This window comes from Zalophus californianus, chromosome 2, assembly GCF_009762305.2.
Source record: "Zalophus californianus isolate mZalCal1 chromosome 2, mZalCal1.pri.v2, whole genome shotgun sequence".
NCBI lineage: Eukaryota > Metazoa > Chordata > Mammalia > Carnivora > Otariidae > Zalophus > Zalophus californianus.
The window spans coordinates 11,923,205-11,931,324 of NC_045596.1; positions in this window are offsets into that span (position 1 = coordinate 11,923,205).

Genomic DNA, 8,120 nt, shown 5'->3' on the forward strand with positions numbered 1-8,120 from the left:
CTTCCTTTCCCTCTGCCCCTCCCCCCACTCTCTCTGTCAAATAAATAAATAATTTAATTTAAAAAAAAAGTTGTTCATTTAATGGTTATATGTAATGGGGAGGGGGGAAGAAACTCACCGTGTCCAATAATAGGGAACTGTCTTCATATGGTTTGGTATATCTGTAGAATAGAATATCATTCAACAGGTAAAAGTCATGTTTACTAAACCCAAATGTCCTTCAACTGGTGAATGGATGAACTAACTGTGGTACACCTATACAATACTCAGCAACACTCTCTATATATTTAGCAATAGAAAGTAACCAGCTATTGGTATATGCAGCAACATGAGTAACACTCAGATGCACTCTGCTAATAAAAGAAGATAGACCCATAGGCTACATACTGTATTATTCAACTTCTATAACATTCTGGAAAAGGCAAAACTGTAGGAATGGAGAACAGATCAGTGGTTGCCAGGGATTAGGACTAGGGGGAGTGGTAACTACAACGGGGCAGTGTGAGGGAATTTTTGGGGAGTGAGAAACTGTTCTGTATCCTGACTGTGGTGGTGACCCAATGTATGCATTTGCCAACACTCAGAACTCAAAAAGAGTTAATTCCGCTGTATGTAACTAAAATGTTTTCAAAGAGCATTTAATCACATAGGAAAATGTCAACAATAAATACAAGAAATATGATATAAAACTTCTAAAATATAATACAAATTTAACAAATTCTATTATGTTTGTGTATTTGAATGACATACATATTGTAAATGAATGAAAGGAAACGTAATAAACCCAAAGGCAGAGCAATGGTCTCTGGGTAATGGTCTTATCGGTGATTCCTGTTTTTGACTTTTGGCTTTTGTATTTTCCAGAGGTTCTCTAATGAGCACGCATTACATTTAGAATCAGAAAAAGAGAAATATGCACACACATAAACATATGCACATATCATATATGTGTGGTAATTTGACCCGTCACAAAACATTTCCAGAAGACAAAAACAAAACCTAAAGCTTGTCACAGACACTTCTCTGTTCTCCTTATTCCCTTTCTTACATAAAGCAAGTGAGGGAGGTTCAGACATGAAAACTCACTGATTCTGATGCCCCAGCAGCCAGAAACAGGCAGTGGGAGCTGTCTCCCTTCCCGTAGGGCCTGTAAATCTCCACAGAGGAAAAGAGATTGCCCGAGGGTGGAAGAGCCATTCCTCAAAGGTGCAGCCGAGTCCAGAGCTCTTTCTCCCTTATTCCAATGGCTCTCATCTCTAGGTGAGGCCCTCCTGACAGTGCCTCTACTCAATTTTTGTGGGCACTTGACCAAATATTTGCCCTAAAGTAGGAAAACTGTGCAGCTTGATGATTACTGTGTATAACATATACACACATAACATAACCCCATGAATATCTAAAGAGGATCTCAGACACTGCTCTTAGAAGGCACAGGCCTGCTTAGAGCAGGAGACGAGAGGTTCCTCCTCTCTCATCATTACCCCACCCTTGTGGCATCCACAGGCCCACTGGCCCCAACCTGGTGCTCTGGCAGGAGAGAGAAACTAACTCCCTTGCCCACTGTCATCTGCTACCTTCATTATCATCACCATCATCATGACCATAGCTAGTATTTACTGAGTTCTTATCATCAAGTGGGCACTGTTAGAAATGTTTGGTGAATGATTTATTTATTTATTATTATTATTTTTTAAAGATTTTATTTATTTATTTGACAGACACACAGCAAGAGAGGGAACACAAGCAGGGGGAGTGGGAGAGGGAGAAGCAGGCTTCCCCTGGAGCAAGGAGCCCGACGTGGGGATCATGACCTGAGCTGAAGGCAGACGCTTAACGACTGAGCCACCCAGGCGCCCCTGGTGAATGATTTAATATCCATAGAGTTATCACTATCCTCATTTTGCAGACAAGGAAACTGAGGCTTGACAAGGTTAAATCACTTCCTCAAGGTCACAAAGCTAGTAAGTGGGAGTTTTTACAACCAGAGTTGGGGTGCTTTACCATCTGCTGTACTAAAGAAGACCCCACAAATGTTAAGAAGCCCTGCATGTGTTCCAGAACCATCTAAACTGACTCCTTTCTCCCCCTATCCATGTTCCCAATCTTTGTAGATTTCCAGCGCTGCTATTCACACACCGTCTTTGCTTTTGCTTCTCCCTTGCACTTTGACACAAGACAGTCTTTCTTGTCCCCAAACCGGACTTCCCTCCTGTCTGTAATTGCATCTCTCCTCCTTGTCTCAGCCTGTTTAAGGACACCTGTCACGGTAACATAATTTTTACCTCACTTCCAAGGGCTGACATCATCATACCTCTACTCAAACCACCTGAGCACGCAAGGCAGAAATTAGACTTACATTTACATGGCAGCTAGGGGCACCTGGGTGGCTCAGTCAGTTAAGCATCTGCCTTTGGCTTAGGTCATGATCTCAGGGTCCTGGGATGGAGCCTCATGTGTTGGGGCTCCTGCTCAGCGGGGAGTCTGCTTTTCCCTCTCCCTCTGCCCCTCCCAACCGTTCGCGCACTCTTTCTCGAGTGCGCTCTCTCTCTCTTTCAAATAAATAAATAAATAAAATCTACTCCCCCCACAAACCAAGCCAAAACAACAACAACAACAAAACACATTTGCATGGCAACTAGAGTCCTCCATGCATATAAGCATGGGTATTACCAATTTCCAGCTTTCTCTTTTAGTAGCTAAGGTCCTATGGGATTTTGGAGAAGCCTGGTATTGATGGATGAATTTTGGGATGTTTTCTCTTTTTATATAAATCTTAAACCACTTGTAGCCTTTGGCATGCAATATCAGCCTATGGATGTCTTTCTTTAGCTTCAAAGGATATATTTGACCAAGGTTTATATGAGAAAGAAAGAAAGAAAGAGAAAGGAAACCTCTGTAATGTTTTAAAATCCTGCCCCAGTCACCCACCATGACAAACCATATCCCATGAGAAGCAGTAGGGCACTGTTATGAGGACAGGCAGGATGAACAGGCTTGCCAAAGCAACTCTTCTCAGTTCAGCCTTGGAGTTTCATCATTTCTTCTTCCTTGTGTAGGTTCCAGTGTGATGCCTCCCAAATGAACTCTAACAGGTTTCTAGAAGGATCCAGACCTTTCTGGAATAAAGAATATCATTTGAGTTCCCTTCTCTTCCTGTTGTGTCTAGCATCACTAGATTAGACAATTGTTCATACAAAACAATCCTACTGGCTACAGAGGAAGAAGGAAGCAGAACCAGCCTCAAAGGCATGTGATCTGTGCAGGTGCAGGGGGACTCATGCTCAGAAGGGCCCGGCTTGGTCTAATGCTCTTCTGTCTCTGTCTTTAAGCTCTAAATTTTTGAACAAGGAGCCCAGCATTTGCATTTTTTTCACTGGGCCCTGCAAATTATATATCTGGTGCTGAGTGAAAGTATTACGAGACAAGGGCGTTTTAGTTTGTCTTAAGTGGCTGCATTTCATAGATAAACAGGCCAACGCAGGCTCTAGCTGTGCCCAATCTTAGAAAAGGATGCCTCCAGGTTTGACGACAGACCTCCAGCCCAACGGGTGAAAACGCCCTGCTGGCTCCTCTGGAGCACATTGCATGTGCCTCGGAGCTTTCCCACCTTCCAAGTCTCGCTTCCCCAAGAAAGAAGCCAGCAGCCCGCTTTCCCAGTGGCCCTGGAAGCCGGTATGCAGACACATGACATAAAGCTCACCTGTCAGGCGCACGTTCAGGAGGCTCCCCTTCAGGGGAGAGGTAAAACGGCGGTGCAGTGAAGGACGCAGACTGTCCAGGGGCAAGGGCGGCGCTGGTGGGGTTCTAGCGGTGTCACGGCTGCTGCCGCCGCAGGTGACAGTTTTTGCGCGTGTGCCCCCAGACTGCTTGGTCTGGGCTTGTCCTGCTGGTTGTGAGGCCCCTTGCTGCGCACATTCTTTCCAACCTCCGTGTACACAGCAGTGCTGAGCATCCCTCACTGCTCTTTCGCTGTTAGTGGTTTGAGCCGCCCCCTCTTGTTACGTGAATCCCACCAGTCCCACAAAATACTACAGACATGGGGAGCTTACAAACAGCAGAAGTTTCTTTGTCATAGTTCTGGAGGCTGGGAAGTCCTCGGCAAGTCCAAGGCACCAGCACCCTCATGGTCTGGGGAGGATCCTCTTTCCCGTTTCAGAGGCCCACGCCTTCCTCCGCATCCTCACCTGCTGGGGGCGCTAAGGAGCTCTCTGGAGCTCTTCCAGGAGGCCCGGATCCCATCCACTAGGGCTCCGCTCTCCTGGCTTACGCACCTCCCAAAGGCCCCACCTACCCATGTCGTTACTTTAGGCAGTAGGATTTCAGCGTGGGGAGTTTGGGGGCGACACAAACATTGAGACCTTTAGCAGGCACTGATGCCCAAATCAGCTTAGAAGCCTTCCCAGCTCTCAATTCTCCACCACTTCGTCTGAGACGATTCAACCAAACTCTATCGACAAAATGGTCTTGCTCTCAGTATAGGCTCAGAAGGCGCTAACCTTCTGCTCTACCTTCTGTGTCCACCGAGTATCTCCGGCCCATCATCTGGATCTCAGCTCAAGGGTCTCTCCCTCCGTGAAGCTCTCCCAGACCGACATTCCCAATTTAGGTCAGGTTCAGAGTTTTTGTTTTGTTTTGTTTTTCTTTTTTCACTTTGTAATTATACGCTTTTAAAAACAAGGCCAGGGGCCAAAGGTGGCATTAAAAATATATAACCATTGTGGCACAGACTGGCCAACCAGAGCAGACACCCCATGGCCTAAGCAGGAAGGCCACTGGCTTTCACAACTGACCCACCATGTTGTGGGTACCAACAGCAGCCTCAGCAGGGATGGACTAACTGTGCTCATGGCTGGATCTTCAGCCCCTTGCCCAGCGCTTGGCACATAAAAGATGCTTAATAAATATCCAGTGAGTAAGTTATTGTTCTCTATTGTTGATCCTTTTTTCTTTTTTAAAAAATTTTTAATTTATTTTTTTATTTTTGAGAGAGAGAGAGCATGAGTGAGGTGAGGGGCAGAGGGAGAAGCCTGATGCGGGGCTCCATTCTGCAACTCCAGAATCATGACCCGAGCAGAAGGCAGGTGCTGAACCGACTGAGCCACACAGGCGTCTCGACCCTTTTTTTTAAATGTCAGTTTTGCTCCCAGGCTTTCTTGGATCTAATGTGTTGGACCATCTGAGACTTCCTAGCACAACCTTACCCTGGATATGGACACCAGCCAGCTTTGCTTTCTGAAGCTACTTCTCACACCTTCCAGCTTCCATGCCCAGCAGCCACTGAGGGCCCTGGGGGAACAGTAGACTCCTTCTTCCAAGCCAGGACACTCTGGGGCTCCCTGGGGGTCCTGCCTATATAGGGAGTGGGTCAGGTTGGGAACCAGGTCCAGCTCAGAATGGTTTGAATAGACAGACTGTGGGAGAAAGAATGGAGGGGAACGCAACCCGAGAAGATCTGGCATGTGGTGGAATGTTCATTAGTGTGGCCACTGGTATGGTTTGTAAGACACCACTCTTACATCTTCTTAGTTGTAGCCAGCTGGGCACCATCAAACCACATAGCTTGTCATAACCCGGATGTGCCCTACTCTCCCAGTCCTAGGGGACTTGAACACGCTGTCTCTGCATGGATTGCCCTTCCTGCATACCATATTTAAGACCCACCTGAAGCATCACCTCCTTGCTGAATCCTCTGGCACCCTCTCCACCCGGAGCCTCGATTGCTCTTGGCCTCTTTGACCCCCAGCCCGCCACGAATTCCCCTAACACGGTCCATCTCCACTGTCTTGTCATTTTTGGGGACCGTGGTTTCTTTGAAGACCCGCCCATCTTTGCAAACCTGGCCCAGCCACGCCTGGATGAAGTGAACATTCCACATGGGGGTTTCATGGGAGAATAGATAGGTGGATGAGCTGGGCTTCGGTGAGGAAAACACAGGGTGGGTGATTCTTTAATTTTCTTTTGATGTAATTTTCTTTCTTTCTTTCTTTCTTTCTTTCTTTCTTTCTTTCTTTCTTTCTTTCTTTCTTTCTTTCTTTCTTTCTTTCTTTCTTTCTTCTTTCTTTCTTTCTTATTTTAAGTAAGCTCTACACTCAACGTGGGGCTTGAACTCGAGACCCTGAGATCAAGAGTCGAATACTCTACCTACTGAGCCAACCAGGCGCCCTTTAATTTTCTTTTAATGTAAGTTTTGTCGGAGGAGGTCAGGGATAGTACAAGACAAGCTTAAAAACATCGTAAAAAAAAAATCGTGTGTCATACTTTTCTGGATTTATGCTATACTTCAATAAAACACTTGGAATGCATGATATGTTACCAGTCTGGGTCAGGGGAGCGGAAGTGGGAGGGTGGCAAGTGGTGGAAGTTCTTGGAGGAAGATCTAAAAAGGAAGAGAAAAGACCCCGACTGACTTCCAGTCCACAGTTTTTCTCGGGGCCTGTGGCTCCTCAGGCTAATCCCCGGGAAGCTGCAGCCAAGGCATCTCTGGAGCCAGATTTGAGAACACAGTGTTCGCTGCCTTCCGGTTGCCATGGTTACCAGTCACCTTGCGCAGCCGCTCACAGCACCCTGGCCTGTGACTTCTCTAGATGCTGCCAGTAACCTAGTGAGTAAATGGGTTTCTGTGGAAAAAGAAAATGCTTTACTTAAAAAAATAAAAATAAAAAGTAACTTTTCTGAATATAAAAATGATAATACCTGCTCACTCGAAAATTTTTTATTTCTTTTCTTTTTTCTTTTATTTCTTTTCTTTAAAGATTCCAAATATTTATTTGAGAGAGAGAGGGAGCACAAGTGGGGGGAGGGGCAGAAGGAGAAACAGGCTCCCAGCGGATCAAGGAGCCGGAGCTGGGGCTCCACTGCAGGGCCCTGGGAACTTGACCTGAGACAAAGCCAGACACTTAACTGACTGAGACACCCAGGCACCCCTCACTTGAAAAATTTTGAACAATACCTACAAATTAGGAAAAAGCGTATAGATACCCTCTGCTATTCAACATGCAAAGTAGCAGACTTTTTCTCTATGTATATTCAAACACATATTCATATTTTTAAACACACGACAAGGTCTTCTTTGACATCAGGAATGTAAATGAGAGCAAAATCGTTAAATCACAGGTTCTAAGCTTTTTACATATTCAAATGCTGATTCCAAACATAGAGTTGCCTCCTGACTGGTCTCCCTGCTTCTGATGCTTTTCTCCTCCAGCCTAACTTCTTTCTATAATGATGTCAGGGCAATCATCCTAAGCTACCGTCCCATTTGCATCAGCCCTAGTTCAAAATCATCAGTGCAAAATAAAACCCATGTTTTAAAATCTAATACTCAAGATCTTTCCATTTGACCCCAAACTACCTTTCTAGCCTTGTGTCTTCAGAGACTCCCTGTGCTCTCCAGGTGCCCTCTCTCAGCTTCCCATTCTCATGGACCAGAGCCTCCACATCCGGTAGCTTTGCTCACCTCCTTCTTGACGTCTCACTTTGTTCCAGTCTCAAATGCATTTATTTTTATGTCTTTCCTGAGGACAGAGTCTTTATCCTTGTGTCTTTGTGTCTGAGTGCTTCACCCTGACCAACCATGACCCAGTGAGCAGTTGCTATGTGAAGGAATCAATACTGCATTTAAAATTGCGCAGGATTATCAGGTTTGAGGAAGAGAAAGAAAAATCCCATACTCCTCCTGCATTTCTCCTGCATACACAGAACCCTTCACTTCTGACATTCTGGTCACCAAATATGTGGGTTTTTTTTTTCCACACCGACCAGTTTTCTGACACCAGTGGGGTGACCTACAATTCACCTGAATCTGATGCTATCTACCTGGAGATATGTTCTGAGTCCACAGGTCAAGAGCTCAGTGCCACAAGGCTGTGCACCAAACCCCCTTCACACCCAGTCATGGGTCCAGATTGTCACCTGTGCTTCTCTGACTGAACAGCTACAGGTCAGAAGTTCCCATGATCTTCTCCTTGGGTTCAATTCATCTACACACAGAACTCAGAAAACCCATTTAGTGACTAGATCACTGGTTGAAGACAAAGGATATGACTCAGGAACAACCAGATGAAACAGACACATAGGTTGAGGTATGGGGAACGGGCGAGGAGTTTCCAGGCCCTTCCGAA